Here is a 19,481-nt window from a genome sequence, read left to right as displayed (position 1 = left end):
TGGGTAATAGGATCCAATATACGATTTAGAACCTGAAACATCTATGGATTCTACTCCACATGCGAGGTCATCTACAGTTGCATCGTATCCTTCTGAATGACTTCAAAAAGCCTGTCTTCTATATGCAATCATATCTTCACGGGCTCTACTAGATTATGTACCGTGGTCTTTATTTAGTGTAGCATACATAAATTAGAATTCACTTGTAAATTGAAGACCATCCTACAGCTGTGTCTCATAAATAATGGTGTCATGTACTCTACTCCCTCCTTAGCCAGCAGATCTATAACCACGAGAATTGTTATCATTGTTGCTCCTAGTCTCTAAATCTGAGTGAACAAGCTCCTCCTTCACACTCTCTATGGAGGCTACATGTGTCTTTTCTTTTTTTCTTTTTGATGTGTTAAGCAGTTGTCTGCTTACCTTCGTGCCTCTCTCTGCTTGCTTACGTTTTGTGCCTCTCTCTACTTGGCTATATTGGGAGGTTGGATGTCGCCCTCCTAATCGAGTCGACCAAGTAACGTAGTAGCCTCCTCTAAGCATCTCTCGATCATATCTCTAAGAAGATGTCTTGGAAAAAGAGTCGTGATGACTGACTCCCTAATGACCCCGTAGCTATGGTTGATCGGCTGGAAGGATGCATAGAATATTGCGATCTGCCATTTTCTTGCATCGATCCCAGCCTTGCTGACTACGAATCTGGCCAATCGTAGAGGTGATCCTCGCTCACCAAGCTCTGGCTCCTGCTGCTGACCCACAAGTCATTCAATCATAGGATCATCCTCATCGTCAACAAAAGCATTATGGATCGGATTTGTGTACTTTAGCTCCACTTCTTCCTGAATACACTTTAGCCTCAACCTCAGATTATAATATATAAGGTCGTTCAGGTGCTTCTATGTTAGACGGTTCCTCTGCTTATTGTGGATAAGGGCAAAGGTGGACCAGTTGTGCTCGTAGCCACTCGAGGAGATCATTTGGAAGAGGATCCGGATAGCTAGCCACTTAAGATTTCTCGCAAACAAATCAAAATGAATCCATCATTCAACTGCAAAAATATTAAAGAAAATTATATATATAATAGTATCATATTAGTAATCATCTAATGCCAAGTAATAGTTATCATTGATATGTAGTATCCTCAGATTCATACTTTTCTTACTTATGACCACTGATGAGACTCCAAAGATGTCAGTGCCCTCTCTAAATATTTTAGTGATAGGAACCTCAAAGCTCTAAGATCAGATGATTCTGAGCCCCCAGATTGAGTCAGACCCGGATTGGGTCCATTTGAGTCCGAGTCATTTTCTTTTATTGCATTATTTGCTTTTGTCTTAGTCAAGTCAATTTGGTCAGTTGTTTTGTTATTAGACTAGTCAATTGGGTTTATATAATTGGGTCAATTTAGTGGACCAATTTTGGTAAGAGATTAATTGATATAAGGGTCCAAATTTAATCAGTATCAATTGATTGATTTGGTCAATTGATTGATTTGGTCAATTGATTACTTGATTTGGTCAAGATATAAAGTCTATATAAAGACCACTCCTCTCATGTATGAGGCAATGGATGATTGAATGAAAAAACCTAGCCTCCTTCTTGTTTTTCTTCTTCTTCCTCCTCCCCTTCTCTTATTCCTACGTCTCTATAACCTCTTCTTCCTTTTTCCTCCTTTGTTCTTCCTCCTTCTCCTCTTTCCCTGCAGTTGTGCTACATCATCTTGGTATTAGAGCATCGGCTTTGCCTCTGTTGCCAAAGCCCCGGATCCTGTTTTTGGACGGACCATCCCGATTTCTTTCCCACATCTGCCGCTGCTACCCCTTGAATCCACCACTGCCCCCACCTTCGGCCCTACTGCACAGCCACCCCCACCGCTTCCGCCTTCCTGACACCACTGCTGAGTCTGTGAAGGCCCAGATCGCCACCCATCCATGTCCGACCCTCCCTCTCTCTCGGTTCTCCCACTAGAAAAAAAGGGAAACAGCCCCTCGGCTTCAAAAAAAAAAAAGAAAAAAAAAAGGGGAAAAGCCCCTTCCTCAGATCATCCCACCCGCGGCCATCCTTATCCCGCTAGCCTCCACCACGTTCGTGGCCACCACTTCCAACTTTCACCCCCGGAAGCCGCCTTCGGGCGCTGCCATGACAAGCCGCCGCCCCTCACTGCAGGCTATAGAGCCCCGCCCCGCAGCCGCAGAGGATCCAGCCGGCCACTGTGCCCTATGACGCGCCGCTGGAAGCCACCGTCTGCCGGGGTTGTGATCGTCGTCCGCCACAGCTTCGGAGCTCCGCCCGCAGTCGCCGCCGTAGGGGTTGGAGCACCCTCTCGAATCCATCGGGAGGTTGAAGAAAGGCAAATTAATGGGTAAGAGCCCACCCATTAACCCACGATCCGATAACCCGAGTCTGAAAAAAAAAAGAACAAAAAAGCAGTGCACGTGAGTTGCACGTGCGGGCTGTACGGGTATCGGAGTGAGTTGCGCCCGAAAATCCGAAACCGATAACCCAAACTCATAAAGGGTAAACAAAAAAAGAGAAAAAAAAAGCCCTTACCTCTGTCATCTTCTTCCTTCTTTCCATGGCCTCCCCACCGCGACCGCCCGCTGCGCAGTCCGAGCCCGCGCCTTTCCGCCACGCCGTCCCCCGTTGTCGCCGAGCCGCACCTCCTGCACCGACCGCGTCCACACGCCGTTGCCGAGCTGTGATGCCACCGATCGAGGCGCCTCCTCCCCGCGGCCAACCACAGCGCCGCCCGAACCAGCCATGATGCTGCCCGAGTAGCTGGCAAACCACCCGAGCGCCGCCCGCTTTCTCCGAGCGTCGCCTTCTCCTTCCCCCGAGCACACCGTCCCCGCTCCCGCCATCTCCTCTCCCCTGTTCTCCCTTCCTTCAGCCGCATCTTCCCCGATCGCCCCTCCCTTCCCCTCTCGTTTACTCGGGGTTTCAACATTGAAACCTTCCTCCCCACATCGGGGGTGTTTTCCCTGACCCTCACAGCGGCCCACTCTACATCGGGCCCGTAGTGCAACCCCCCTTCTCACCCGCAGACCGTCAAGTCCAACCCACTGCTCCCTGCCCGCAACCCCCCTCTTTCCGTCTTTTCCCACCGGCCCATCAGGCCCGAGCCGTGCCCCTGAGGCCCATCATCAAACCCATCGAATTTCTTTGATCAGGCCCCCAAGTTGCTGATATCAGGTTCGTCGAGTTGCTGTGATTTGACCAGATTCGCACCATCTGATGAGCCGACTCGCCGCGCACCGATCGTCGCCCCAGTCCACGAGCACACGATTCTGGCAACTACTTCACGACAGGTGATAGATTTCCACTTTTCTTGGGCTTGTTCAATTAATTATTTCTAGTTCTCTTGCATGATAGCCACATTTTGAAAACTTATATTGTTGTCAAAATTTAGAACATTGAACCTTTCACTTCCGAACCCGCCCTATTACCCATTAAATCTTGATATTAAATTAGCACACCTTAGTAACAGAATGTTTCTCAATATTATTTGATCAGATTACTTTAGGATCCGAACAACTGTACTACTTGATTGCAATCTAATTTCTTAAATTGAATAAACTTAATCCTTAATTCCGAATAACCGAAGTAAAAATCAGCAACATTTAAACTTTAAATTATTCTTGTGAAAACTTGCTGATCTCTGAAATCATAATGGATTCCATTAGTAGATTGTCCTCCATCAAATTTGGTCATGCATCATATTTTATTAGGATTTCATTAGTGACACTACATTTCACATCATCACCTAGTGTTGTTATTGCATGCCAACCTATAGTGATAGGGAGTAGTACTATTTCAATCAACCTAAAATCCCTGTAGCTACCATGAATTCCGACGTTTATAGATCTCTCATAGAACAGTTCGCTGCCATGCCGGCTGGACATGAGGAATTCAAACAAGAGATCTGTGAGCTCATGCAAAATTCTAGGACTCCTAAACCACCAACCCCTGTTGCAGCCCAACCTAAAATCGGTTTGATCGCACCACCTGTAGTCCTTCCCCATTCCCCTAGGCACCAAACCCAATGCTCTAGGTGTCAACAATTTGGCTACATAGCATTTCAATATTCCACTAAGACCTACCTGATTACTGAACCAGAAGTTAGGAACCAAGAGGCCGAATATGTCGAAGAAGTCTATGAACCAAATATAGAAGACTATGTAGAAGACTTTGAAGACGAACCCACAAGATTAGAATTTGTCCATAATGATTTTCAAAGAGAGACTATTGACCTAAGTACAATTAAGCCACTTCACATCACTACTGTAGAAGAGGTAGTGAAAGATATTGAGAATCAGTTACCTAAGTTGGCACTTATGGCTAAAGATACCAATGCAGAGTCCAATCTTGAACATTCTCCTACAGTAGTTCCCCTTCTAGAGGAGTTTCATGATGTAATCCCTGATGATCTTCCGGATGCACTTCCTCCGATGCGTGATATCCAACACGCAATTGATCTAGTTCCCGGAGCATCTCTTCCCAACCTTCCACATCATAGGGTCAACCCGAATGCATATGCTAGGACCTAGGATTTAATGTTACTGATAGTTGAGTTTGCATATAATAGTTCGGTTAACAAGTCCATAGGCATGAGTCCATTTGAAGTGATGCATGATTACAAACCTAAGCAACCCATAGATATGTTTTTCATGTCTCATCAGTATAGAGTCTCCAAGTCTGCACAATCATTTGCACCACATCCACATTCATTGCATTAAGAAATCAGCAATTGCATTCACTTTAATAACTTAAAATATGAATTTCTTGTTGATTTACACGGACGTTATAAAGAGCTAAGTGAAAGAGATTACGCATGATAAGAATTAGGCTTGAACGACTTTTTTCGAAAACATTCAAGAAATTGCAAGCTTGTAGTACGGCACCGTTCGAATTCCTATGAAAAATTGTTCGAATGTTTATATTGTGGATCTTCCTGATGACTATGGAATTAGTGCGACATTTAATATTGAAGATTTAGTCTCATACAAAAAGACAACATTCATGTTGTTTGACCCCTTTGTTGATATACCTGCCCATGTTGATCATCTGACCCATTACTTGCTATTGAGTCACCACTTCCCAAATTTCATGCATACAGAGAACAAATAGAACATATATTAGATGAGCAGGTTATATCAACCAGTAATGGTGGTTATCAACGTTACCTTGTTCGGTGGAAAGATCGACCAAAGTATGGATTTCCAGAGCTCAGTCGCAGTGCCTTGACCCCGATCTCCTGGAGCAGTACAACAGCCGGCCAGACCTATACTCGACGGGGTCAAGTTTTTTCTACCTGGAAGGAGTTGATGGGGACATCAGAGCCCTTCATTCAGATGATCCTGAGCCTCCGGATTGAGTCAGACCCGGATTGGGTCCATTTGAGTTCGAGTCATTTTTTTATTACATTATTTGCTTTTGTCTTAGTCAAGTCAATTTAGTCAGTTGTTTTGTTATTAAACTAGTCAATTGGGTTTATGTAATTGGGTCAATTTAGTGGACCAATTTTGGTAAGAGATTAATTGATGTAAGGGTCCAAATTTAGTCAGTGTCAATTAATTGATTTGGTCAATTGATTACTTAATTTGGTCAAGATGTAAGATTTATATAAAGACCACCCCTCTCATGTATGAGGCAATGGATGATTGAATGAAAAAACCTAGCCTTCTTCCTGCTCCCCTTCTCTTCTTCCTGCTCCCCTTCTCTTCTTCCTGCATCTCTATAACCTCTTCTTCCTTCTCCCTCCCTTGTTCTTCCTCCTCCTCCTCTTTCCCTGTAGTTGTGCTATATCATTTAGTCTATAAAAAAGAACTATGTTGTAATATGTTAATAATTGAATATACCAATTAACTTACACAGGTTACAGTTAACTTACGTCTTCTAGACATAGGATCGCAACTTCTGGATTAGGCTCCATCTTATAAATCACATTACACAGAGCGGCCAGAAGTTCATTATCCATATTGATTTTAGGTATGGTGTACTAAAATCTCGGGTTCAGATAGTATATTACAGATAGAGTTCGTAATTGTCTTAGTAAAATTGTTCAAGTACAGGAGCAGTATAACTTTCAATATTCTCACTTACCTGCTAGATGCAAGTTCCTACCCATCTCGTAGTCCTGCCACCGCTCTATAACGTCAATGTACTCTTAGGCATACGTCAGATTTGCCTCTTTGATTTGAATCTTTGTCCTCTCTATTATATGATATAAAAAGTGCATCTAGGGATACCTCTCGCTGTCTACGACCCCAAGCACTCGTACAATAGTTTGATAGCCTTTACTATCTTTTCGGCCCACTCCCAAAATATCTGCCTCGTCACTAAATCCTCGACAATGCTCCCTTTAGTTTCGGCCCTCGCAAGCCTACTTTTCTGCTACTCAAGACTGACAAACATCTGACGTAGGGTTGCTTTCCTCTCAAGAAGGCTATCAAGTGCAACATAGTTGGTAGCAAACCGTGTCACTCATGATCTCAAGATGCCTCCCCGTGCATACCTCCTCATCAGTGATAGGACCCATGTATGGTTATAAATATATTTGGTAATGATTTGGGTTGTCTCCACTATTTATTGTACCCTATGATTCTTCGCAATGTCTATCAACATAAGGTCGATACAATGTGTAGCACATGGGGTTTAGAAAATATATAGTCGCCGCTCCATCAAGATCTCTCTGACGGCCTTATATTGTGGCCCATTATCAGTGATGACCTGCACAGCATTCTTCCATCCTACCAAATCAATCACCTCCTTCATCAATCTGAGGATGTACATGGCATCGTCCTCCTTATCGAAAGCATCAACAGATTTATGGAAGAAAGTCTTCGTATCATAATATGTCAAGAAGTTCATAATGCTTCGCTTGATAGGACTGGTCCAACCATCACACATCACCGTCAGTCCATATGTTTGCCACTTGCTCTTATATGGGGCAATCAACTTCTCTAACTCCTCTTTATTATTATCAAGAAGCACACCGTAGATGTCCTTCGGTCTTGTAGGATCTACACCAGAATCGGCAGCCTGTATAGAGAAAATAGCAGATATATAGTACATCTTGTCTGCCACATTCGCTAGGATGTGGCTAAAGTAGAACCGAAATCCAATATCTCGCCACATATCCTTCTTTAGCATTGTGCCAATCCTTTGCTGCTTTGAATCTTTGCTGGGGAAGATATGTGAATCTAAATCATGGATGGTGGCTTCCTATAGAATTTTCTTAGAGGACTTCTTTTTGCTACCAAAAGCCTCCAATATAAATGCAATACGACCACCGCCTCTGTTAACGGTCTTTCTAACTTAGAAGGTGTTCCTGAACTCTAGATCTGCTCTGCTGTTTGCAGAACTGGAGCCTGACTCATAGTATGAGGACCTAATCGAGCTCTATACCTGGCCACCTCATTCTACTGCCACTGATCATCGAAGCTCGCCTACATGGCAACCTAGATATGTGCCTCCTAATCATCTGGAGCGGACACGTTCTCTGACTCCCTGAGTGATAGAAAGGTGGCTCTACCGCTCTGCGGTCTACCTCTCCGTTCTTCTTGAAAATTTTCTCCTTCGCTATTTTGAAATTTGTGAAGTGTTTTTTCATCAGTTGACGAATCTCCTATAGGCATTTTCGGTACATAGATACTTTGGAAAAACCACTAGCTAAGCACTGCATCAACCTAATGACCTCTCCTCTCTTAAACAATGTGTTGCACCAGTTTTCTTATGATGAAAATAATATTTTTTTTAAAAAATATATCTGATTTATCTAATATATAGTACTAATTTTTCATATTTATATATATATTTATTTATTTTTAATAATTTTAAATTAAAATTATGTTTAAATACCATAAATTTAGAAAAATATATTTTTTACTTCAAAAAATACTTCTAAAATATGCATTACATATAATAATTTTTCATAATTTTTGTATTAATTATAAATTTTTAATTATTTTTAAAATTATAAATAAATTTTTAAATATAAATTTTTAAAAAATTAATTTGAGCTCAAATATATGTATAATTCTAGAATGGATACTACATATATTTTTTTAGGCTCGTGGGCATGCATCAAAGGCTACTTATTTCTCAATTTTTTATATTTTTTTTAATCCAAAAATATATTTTTAATTTTTAAAAATTATATATACTCTAAAACTTAAAAATTTTTATGTCATCGTGTAGATAATCAATAGGTCTACAACATATCATAAAATTAAGCTAGAATAAAAAAAATTTGGTATGATCTCTTCTTATTTTGTAAATTTTAAGGTATTTTTTGGCGTCCAAAAAAAGAGAGAAAATGAGATAGAAGAGAGAAAGTATACCTTATTTAGAGTAGCATCCTACTTCAATTGTGCTGAATCAACATATTTTTCACTATAAGGAAAGGGGGAGTATTCGGATAGGTTTCTCAAGCCTTTCCAATCATCTTTTAAAGCAAAGAAAAAAGAGGAGGGAGGGGGCCCGTTTAGTTACGATCTGACTCTATGCGAACTGGATGGTTCGCACTAGTTCCATACAAAACTGGTCGGTTCGGACCTAGTCTGGGCGGTCACAACCAGTTCTGGCTGGTTTCTATTGGTTGAGAACTGGTTATGAGGAAAAGAGGTGAACCGACTCGGTCCCTACCGAGTCAGCTCAGTGTGGGCCGAACCAACCAGTCGGCCCGGTTTGGCAGACCTTGGTTCCATGGATATAAGAAAATTTTGCAAGCCAATTTGATGACTTATTTCTATGAATGATATTGTGTCCAACTAGAGACTCCAAATAGGGAAAAGTAGGTGGTGTAGATTGCAGAGGGGTGGATATGGTTAGCAAGCAAAGGGTTAGTACGGTTGTTGTTGGCTTCAAGCTATAGGGCATGAGTCATTATGATGGTAATAGTGGTACCGAGGTGCCACATCACTAGATTTGTGGTGGAATATGCTGGTAGGATAGTGGAAAGTGTGGAATTGGATCATTATTTTGGAGTAGTGTTATTCTCTGATCCCTATAAGACTTGCTTTCTACTCTTTGGAATTCTTTAATTTTGGATGTCTTTAGTAGCCCACCCATAACAAGAACAGATAGAACTCAAATGTAGAAGCCATTGAATTGTTGTTGGATATTATTGGTCATTAGGAGAATAGTGGGGGAGCGGATAGGTCTTTTGTGGATCATTGGAGCCCCCATAGTAGTTTTAAAATGGTCAAAAGCTTTATTTACCTAAACCATCGAGGCAAAGCAGAACATTTGGGCAAGTAGTTTCTAACAATCTCCCCCCAACAAAACTCCAAAAATGACATGCAAGGGCTTGGGTTTGGGAGGTAGAAATATGGTTTGTGAATTTGCACATAGATCCTCAAATGATAAAAAAAAAGATTTTGAGAAGGAGATCTCCATTAAACTAGCCTTTCTTTAGTAGCATGGTTCCCATTTTGTAAATTAGCTTAAGCATAAAAGTTTCTGAAATCATAGAAAAATATATGCATATACACCAATTTTAGATGATGATGATCACTTGCATATAAAAGAGACTAGTCAACAATATAGAGTATTTGTTGTGACAAGCATGGAGGATAATTGGTGTAAAAAGGAAAAAGAGAAAAGAACAAGAGCATACAATATTTATGTGGTCTAATCTATTGACCTATGTCCGCTAACAGAGATGATGCAAAAGTTTTACTATAGAAAACTGGATATTACATTGTGCAACATTTCTTCACAAACCCTAGCCCCATGCTCGATATACTAGATCACTCAATTGCTCTATATATATATATATATATATATATATATATATATATATATATTAGAATAAGTCGATTTAGACTTGAACTAATATCCTACAAAAATTAGGTTAGTCCAATTCATAGGGGCTGCACCCCTGTACCAGTCTAACTATTCATGCAACCCAAACAAAACATATATGGCAGCCTAGGGAACCTTTTTCCTTCACTTCACGAGTCCTGCTCTGGGAAAAGATCTCCTTTTAGCTTTCTAGGGCTTGTAAACTTGAGACATACTCAGCAACATCTTTTTTTTATAAAAAAGTAAAATAAAAGATATTTTTTAATGAGAGAAAAAAAATGAACGCTTGGTTATAAGTGGGAACAGAGGGGCAAGGAAGGCCAAGATCCCAAATGCCACATCTTTGACATGTTGAAGTCGTAAACATTAATTTCAAGATAAAAATGTCCTGATTAGCTACAAGCTACTTAGAAAGCTGAGAGAGAGAGATTAAATATTACAAATCCAAAACTTCTAATTATAATTTAACAGCATCCTCGCATCATATGGTTGTCTTATACCAATGGAAATTGTCAAGTTTGAGATAAAACATAGTGAAAATTTTATCAAAGGAAAGAATATTTTGGAAAAATTATTGAGCAGATAATTTTATCGACCAGATGCTTAAAATCCAATAGAAAATAAAATTTGAACCTAACTCCATGGGGCAGACCCAAACCCCAGTAGCTTGGTGAAATTAAGTCTAGATCTTCGTAGATCTAATCTGAACTTGACTTGTTCATATACCTGTTCCCGAGACTATAGAAACATAGCCTAGGAAAAGACTCTAAAACTTTTTGCTCAACTAGTACTGGTCCCTACCATGGGTATAAATTATTGGATTGTATAGTTTTATGTTAGAAGAGCCTAAAGAATCATTTGACATGAAGATTCTCCATGGAGCTAAATGACAATTTTGCTCTAGTTATTATTGCATCAAATCCATACTCTTCATGATTTTGCATTAATGAGTAGAAGGGACAAAAGGCCTTTAAAATCCTAATTAAGGACATCCATCCAAGAAAAGAATAAAAGAATAAGCAACATGGTTCTTTGTATGATGATTCAAATATCATTGGATGAATGTTAATGTGTACAAGGGGAAAGAATACAAGAAAAAGGATTTATCTACTCGCATATAATTAAATACTCATAAGGAAAAAAAAACGCACACAAGTGGAAAAATAATACACTTTAAATAAAAAAGATGTTGCCCAGATAGACAACCCAAGAGGGGGGGTGAATTGGGTTTTAAAATAATTATTGCAATTAAAATGTTTGTGGACACTAATTAATACTTTTTGCAAGTTGATTAATTAGATGCTATGTGCAGTGAGTGAGATGAAAGTAAAGACGTCAAGGCAATCACAAACACAATGATTTTATAGTGGTTCGGAGCTAACCCTTGCTCCTACGTCCACTCCCCAAGCCTCACTTGGGAATTCACTATAACCCCTCGGATTACAGCCGGTTGTTTTACAAGCTCACAACCCAACTTATTGTTTTACGAGGTCACAACGAACTCGGTCAGTTTTTCCAGGCTCACCGACTAGAACCGCCCGATTGTTTTTCCGGGATCACAATCAAACCCTTCACACGTTGGTTTCAACCTAGGCTCACCAACAAACCTTTACACCCTTGATTCAATCCCCTGATTGAATCAAGTAAGGACCAAATGGATAGAAAAACAAACAGAAAAATACAGCTTCTAAATAAGCAGATTTTCAGCAATATAAATAGAAGAGAAGTTAAGAGCCCTCAAATAATTTATGATGATGTAGTGGAGGGCTTCTTGAACTCTGGATCTCCTCTTGAATGTCTTGAAGACTTGAAGGCTGAAGGAGACTTCTTTAATGCTGGGAAGAGTTGGTTGAATGGAGTTAATGGCCCTCTTCCTTCTTTTCCGTTGAAAATCCTTTGGCAGATGAAGAATATGTGTTTTCTTTGAAAGGAATGTCACTTATCTACCTTGCTACAGTTCTCTGTGGCTATTTAAGCCATTCCCCACGGAAACTAGCTGTTAGACACACTCTACTAGCCGTTCTGCACATTCTGCACATCCTGACAATGTTTCCGTTGGGGTCGGAGTCGACTCGCGCGATCCGGAGTCGACTCGACTGCAGCAGGAGTCGACTCATGCTTTTCTGGAGTCGGCTCGGCAACTGTTCCGGATTTGAATTAAAGTGCTCTTCTCGACTGGGAGTCGACTCGACTTAACCCGGAGTCGACTCCCCAAAGTCTGGAGCTGACCTGGCACTTTTGGAGTCGGCTCATCCCAAGGAATCCATGGATGCATTTTTCAAGTTTGCTCACTCGAGTCGACTCGTGAATTCTGGGAGTCGACTCGGCGCTCAGAGTCCGAACTCCCGAGCTTCTGTCTTTTGGCTCGTGCTGTCTTGGAGTCGACTCGGACTGTTTTGGAGTCGACTCGGCTCTCAGTATCCGAAAAGTAGTCTTCTGTTTTTTTGGGGTAGCGCTGCCTTGGAGTCGACTCGCCTTTCAGAGACAAAAATACTGTCTTCTGTCTTTTTGGGGTCGCGCTGTCTCAGAGTCGACTCGGCCTTTGCGGGAGTCGACTCGGCTCTCAGTGTCCGAAAGTTGCTCTCTGACTTTTGCCTTGTATTACACTGAGAGTCGACTCTCGCTTCCTTTAGAGTCGACCTGCCAACCATCGGAGTCGACTCGAGTTCCTCGGGAGTCGACTCGGCTCTCAGGGTCTAAAATAACTTCTCTGTCTTTCTGTCTGTAATTCCCTGGAGTCGACTCATACTACTCTGGAGTCGACTCGGCAAGTATCGGAGTCGACTCGTGCTCTTCAGGAGTCGACTCGCTGACAGGTTTTGAGTTGGATCTTTCTGTTCGTCTGTCTGTTCTCAGTCGGAGTCGACTCGTAATGTACAGGAGTCGACTCGAGCCTGTGCCAGTGCTTCTAATACGCTTGGAGTCGACTCGTAATATCCCGGAGTCGACTCGAGTCTCAGACTTTGGTTTATATTGATTTTTTAACTTATCCAAAATGTCTTGAACCAAATCTAGAGACACTTAACCATAAATTTACAAGAATTTCACTGAAACACTAGATTGAATTCATTAGTAAACATAGGATATACTCAAATGCTTTGAGCTCATCAAAATCAAATAGGGTTATAATCAATCACTCCACAATCTCTCCCTTTTTGATGATGACAAAACATTGAGTATATATAAAGTGAATTGCTCAACAAACAAGGAGATTTATAGTAAAATTTTAAAATGAATTCAAGTGTCTAGTTATTTTAATTTATCCAAAACTGAAAGGAGTGAAACAGTAAATTTTGAAGTTAAAGCTCCCCCTTTCATTTGGAACTATATAAGCCTTCATGTCATTCAATCAATTGTTTGGCTTATATATTTTTAATGATTTTGCTTTCTTAAAAATTCAGATTCTCCCCCTCAACACATGCATTCAACTTTGTTTTGATTCTTAGAATTTTCTTTTAGTACATTGAAGCTTTTGAACTTAAATTTTTGGTTTTTAGAGGAAAAATCTATCAATTTGTTCTTGAGTAGGATTCAACTAATCTCCGAATATTCCTTGAATAGATTCTGGAGATTACTCCATTAGGAGCCCCAACAGAGAGATAATGAGCCTCGAGGTATCGAATCTACTAAGAACAAATTATTGTGTGTTTTAAAAGTTTTCTCTTTTTATTGATTTTCATTGATTCTCTTTACATGTCTATTCAATATATTTCTCCCCCTTTTTGTCATTATAGCAAAAAGGAAGAAAGCACATTACACAAGCAATGAGAGTAAGGCTATAAGATATTAATTTGCACATTTTTGAAGGGAATTGTCTACTCCTTGTATTGATGTATATGTAAGTACACTTGTGAATACAAAGAGTAATGCAAGAAATACATGTCAAAATACAAAAATAAGCTAGGGCTTCTTCGAGGAGGAGGTGGCTCCCTTGGGCAGTCTTGATTGTTCCATGAGTAGACTGACCCCATCTGTGATGTGCCCTAGCTGTGTGATGATCGCCGAGGTGGCCCTGCTGTGGATCGAGGAAAGCTCAGTCAGGCTCTCCTGGAGTGTGTCCAACTTGGCAATCAACACATTCGCCAGTCGCTCGGCCCCCTGGCTCTGGGTGCCCATGTCATGTCGGATGTCATCTCGCATCTTCCTTGTGTTGCTTGTGACATCGCTCATGTTTGAGAATTGGGCTTGTATCAGGCTTCTGACATTGTAAATTTCTTTCCTTAGATGAGCCGTCATCTCGGTCACGGCTGTCAGGGAGGGAACCAATGCAGAAGAGGGGGCAGTGGAGGGAGCAGTCGCTGGACCTCGGAGCTCCCTCAGTAGGTCGTCCCGAAGATCCCTCACGATCTCCTGTCGCAACTCCCGGAGCTGCTCAGGTGATATCCGGACCTCTAGTGGCTGAGAAGGTAGTGCAGTGGAGGGTCCGGCAGAGGTAGATGGTGCTGAGGTGGAGGGATAGGTAGGAAAGTCTGAATCAGGATCAGGACTGGGGGAGTGTCTAGTAGTAGGTGTGGAGGAGGATGGTTTCCTGACCCAGGTTCCCTCTACCTTATGAAAACCCATCCTGTGAAGGGTTCCCTCACCCATGCGATCTGTCCATCGCAGTGCGCGAGAGGGTTCCCCCTCAGGAATAGGGATCTCGGACTCCCTAAAGATCAGGGTATATAGCATCCCATATGGAAGGGTGAGCCTAGGTCTGTCTAGTGGCTCACATAGGTATTTGTAGATTAGTTTGGGAAAGTTAATTGGGGTGTCCTGGAGAATGTAATACATGAGGGCTAGGTCCCTCTCAGATACAAAATCGAAGCGGCCAGTCTTAGGAAAAAGGGTCCTAGAGATAATGCTCAAGAGGAGCCGCATTTCAACTGAAAGGGAACTAGCGGACACCTCATCTAGTGGGGACTGGGGTGAACTCCCTAATATGGCCGTAAGGGCCTCAGTCCTATCGGCCGGGTGAGTAGGAGATACCCCTACTTGGGGAAGATGGAGGACTTGAGCAATAAAATCCTCCGAAATAAATAAAGGGACATTCGCTACGGTTCCCTGTATCCCACCATTTCCCCTAGACACTGTACCATAGAACTCCCTAACTAGCCCTGGGTATGTGGGGAGATCTAGGGAACAAAAGAACTCTAGGCCTTGGGCCCTCAACCTATCCCCTATGGTAAAGCCTTTCCGGGAGAGATAGTCGAAGTTGACATATCTCCCGGTGGAGACCGCCTTTCCGGCGCACGGACGCGAGGAAACCGGCCTCGGCGGGGAACGAACCGGAGGTTGTGGCCTCACGGGATCGTTCCGAGCCTTGGACCGTCGCTCGGTGCCGCTCGCGGGTTGGGGCCTCTTCCGGCTTGGGACAACCGACTTACGGGGCATGGTTGACCTAGGAATGGGGTAAAACCCTAATGGACGGAAGAAGGTCGACGGAAAAACTCTAACCGGGGTCGGAGACGATGTCGGAGACGGCTCTAGGGTTTTGTGAATAGTGGAGGCGATGAATAGAAGTGTTGATTAAATGCTTGGATTAGGGTTAAAAACTCGGATCCCGACCGCGAGTCGACTCCAGTAAGTCGCGAGTCGACTCGACCTCGAGTCGACTCCAAAATATGCGCGAGTCGACTCCCCCTATGCTGCCATCGACCTCGAGTCGACTCCCATCTATGTGCGAGTCGACTCCCCCTTATGAGCCGACTCTGAAACTTACTCGAGTCGACTCGAACTCTGGCACGCACCTAAAAATCATGCTATTTTCGTACCAACCAAGGGACAATCACTAAGTTATGATCTGATTTGATGATTATAGATGAGAAACTCCATATTTAACACAAGCTAATCATCAAAATCAATGAACTAGAAGAGAATATCACTAGGATGGATCAATCACTCCTAATCCTCTCCTAAGCACACTAAATCTCTCTTCATTCAAGGATTTTGTGAATATATCAGCTAATTGATCATCAGTGCAAACAAATTGAAGTGTCACATCACCATTCAGTACATGATCTCTTATGAAGTGATGTCTTATCTCAATATGTTTAGTTCTTGAATGCTGAATTGGATTTTTAGTTAGATTAATGGCACTTGTATTATCATAATTAATGGGAATTTTGTCTTGTTTAATGCCATAGTCTTCAAGTTGTTGTTTAATCCACATGATTTGAGCACAACAACTCCCGGCAGCAACATATTCAGCTTCAGCAGTAGATAATGCAACCGAGTTTTGTTTCTTGCTAAACCATGAGATTAAATTTTCTCCTAGGAATTGACATGATCCGCTGGTGCTTTTTCTATCAAGTTTACAACCAGCAAAGTCTGAATCTGTGTATCCTATTAATTTCAGGCTAGATTCTTTAGAATACCATAAACCTATACTTTTTGTTTCTATTAGGTATTTAAAGATTCTCTTTACTGCAATTAGATGAGATTCCTTAGGATTAGACTGATATCTAGCACATATGCATACACTAAACATGATATCAGGTCTACTTCCTATCATACCTTTATACATCTTTTGATCTACAGATTTATCTAATTCATCTTGGTCTAGTTTGCATGATGAGCTCATTGGTGTGCTGATTGACTTGTTTCCCTCCATATCAAACTTCTTAAGCATCTCCTTGATGTATTTAGCTTGATTGATGAAGATCCCTTCTTTTGATTGTTTGATTTGAAGCCCGAGAAAATAGTTCAGCTCTCCCATCATGCTCATTTCAAACTCACTCTGCATCAAGTCAGCAAATTCTTCGCAGAGGCGATTGTTAGTAGCACCGAAAATAATATCATCAACATAAATCTGCACTACTAACATATCTTTATTTTTCTTCTTTAAAAACAGTGTTGTATCTACATTTTTCCTAGTGAACTCATGTTCTAGTAGAAATTTGCTAAGTCTTTCATACCATGCTCTAGGTGCTTGTTTCAAACCATAAAGTGCTTTGTTCAATTTATACACATGATTAGGGTATTGATGATTTTCAAAACCAGGAGGTTGTTCTACATACACCTCCTCATTAATATACCCATTTAAAAATGCACTTTTTACATTCATTTGAAATAATTTGAAATCCTTAGAGCATGCAAATGCTAGTAATAATCTAATTGCCTCAAGTCTAGCTACAGGAGCAAAGGTTTCATCAAAATCTATACCTTCTTCTTGATTATAGCCCTTTGCTACTAGTCTAGCCTTATTCCTAATTACAATTCTATTTTCATCAAGTTTATTTTTATATATCCATTTAGTACCTATAATTGAATATTCAGAGGGTCGTTCAACTAGGTTCCATACCTTGTTTCTAGTAAATTGGTTTAATTCTTCTTGCATTGCATTTATCCAATTTACATCTTTTTCAGCTTCTTCTATGTGTTTGGGTTCAAAATGTGAGACAAAAGCTAGATGATTATTTAAGTTCCTAAGAGATGCTCTAGTCCTAACAGGTTGAGATGGATCATCTAAAATTAATTCCTTAGGATGCCCATGAGCATACCTCCAAGCCTTAGTTAGCCCATGATCCACAACAGCCTCTTGGCTTGATGATGCATTTCCAATTAATTTTTGTTCATCATCTTGTAATGTCATCTCATCAATTTTTTCTTCAAAAATTTCAGCATCATCATCAAGATCAACTCTCTTGCTAGAAGAGATATCACTAGAATCATCAAAAACTACATGTATAGATTCTTCAATAACAAGGGTTCTTTTATTAAAAACTCTATAGGCTTTACTAGTTGTAGAATACCCCAAAAATATACCCTCATCAGATTTAGAGTCAAATTTACCTAGATTATCTTTTCCATTATTATGAACAAAACACCTACATCCAAAGACATGAAAATAGTTTACTTTTGGTTTTCTATTTTTCCAAAGTTCATAAGGTGTTTTCTTTATAATGGGTCTCAATAAAACTCGATTTAATATATGACATGAGGTATTAATGGCTTCTCCCCAAAAGTACTTAGGGAGGTTACTTTCACATAACATGGTTCTAGCCATTTTCTCTAGGGTTCTATTCTTCCTTTCTACAACTCCATTTTGTTGTGGTGTCCTAGGTGCAGAAAAATTATGTGTTATTCCCTTTTTACTACAAAACTCATCAAATAAATGATTTTCAAATTCGGTTTCATGGTCACTTCTAATAGCTATGACTGAAGCATCTCTAGCATTTGTTACTTCCTTATGAAATTTCTTAAAAACTGAAAATGCTTGATCTTTATGAGCTAAGAACATGACCCAAGTATATCTAGAAAAGTCATCTACAATAACTAGACCATATTTATTTCCTCCTAGACTTGTGGTTCTAGTTGGTCCAAATAGATCCATGTGTAGTAGTTCTAGAGGTCTAGAGGTAGAGACACAATTTATGGATTTAAAGGAGTTCCTTGATTGTTTGCCATATTGACAAGCTTCACATATCTTATTCTTTTCAAACTTTAGTTTTTGCAAACCTATCACGGAATCTCTTTTAACTAGTTTTGATATTGTGTCCATACTTGCATGACCTAACTTACGGTGCCATAACCAACTAGCATCATTATCCTTAGTTTCATTAACAACTAAACATGGGTTATGTTTGGCAAGATCCTCAAGGTCTACTACATACACATTCCCACGTCTTATTCCTTTAAAAACTAAACTATTATCATTTGAGTTGGTTATGATGCATAAGGTTGGTTTGAACAAAACATCAAAACCTCTATCACATAATTGACTAATGCTAAGTAGATTATGCTTAAGACCATCAACATATCGGACATTATCAATAAAGGTTGAAGGGGTAATTTGTACTTTATCTATACCAATGATGTGACCTTGGTTATTGTCTCCAAATGTCACAGCACCTCCCTTCTTAGGCTCAAGGGTGAAGAATTGGTCTTTGTCACCCGTCATGTGTCTTGAGCAGCCACTATCCAAGTACCAACATTTTTTGTCGACCTTGGCTGCAAGACACTCCTACACAAGCAAATCATACAATTTTAGGTACCCAAGTTTTCTTGGGTCCTACATGGTTAGTAATGTTGGTTCCTTTTGGAACCCAAACCCTTTTAATTTTTCTTTTAGTTTTTTCTTTTCTATAATCACACACATTTGCTTTATGTCCTAATGTTCCACAGCAAAAGCATGTTATTTTCTTAGATTTACTTTCCCCTGCTTTAACAAAAAAATTACTAAGGAGTTTTTGCTTATTTTTAGGTTTATACCCTAAACCAGCTCTATTGAACACAGCTCGTTGACTATTGAGTATCATTTCTAATTTTTCTGAGCTATATGTAAATTTTTCTACAAAAGGCTTGTACTTTTCAAGTTCTAGTGTCAATTTTTATTTTTCTGTTTTTAGTGCATTTAAGTCTTTTGTAAAATTACCTCCAATAGTTTGTTTATCCTTTTTAAGTTCAGAAATTTTCTTGGTTAGTTTTTCGTTATCTTTACTTAAGGTATTAGTGTCTTATATTCATCCATTAATTCGTTAAACGCATCATATAACTCATCAAATGTAAAATCTAAATGCGTTTCAGATGTTACCTCATTTTCGTTTGCCATAAAGCATAGATTGGCCTTTTCTTCTTGTTCCTCATCCGATGATGATGATGATGTATCGGAGTCCGATAGGGTGGAGACGAGGACTTTCTTTTTCTTGTGCTTGCTGGCCTTCTTGAGCAAAGGACAGTCCGCTCTAAAGTGT

This window comes from Phoenix dactylifera, chromosome 13, assembly GCF_051530095.1.
Source record: "Phoenix dactylifera cultivar Ajwa chromosome 13, Ajwa_hap1_PhDact_Kaust_v1.1, whole genome shotgun sequence".
In the NCBI taxonomy this organism is placed as follows: domain Eukaryota; kingdom Viridiplantae; phylum Streptophyta; class Magnoliopsida; order Arecales; family Arecaceae; genus Phoenix; species Phoenix dactylifera.
This window is presented reverse-complemented; position numbering follows the sequence as displayed.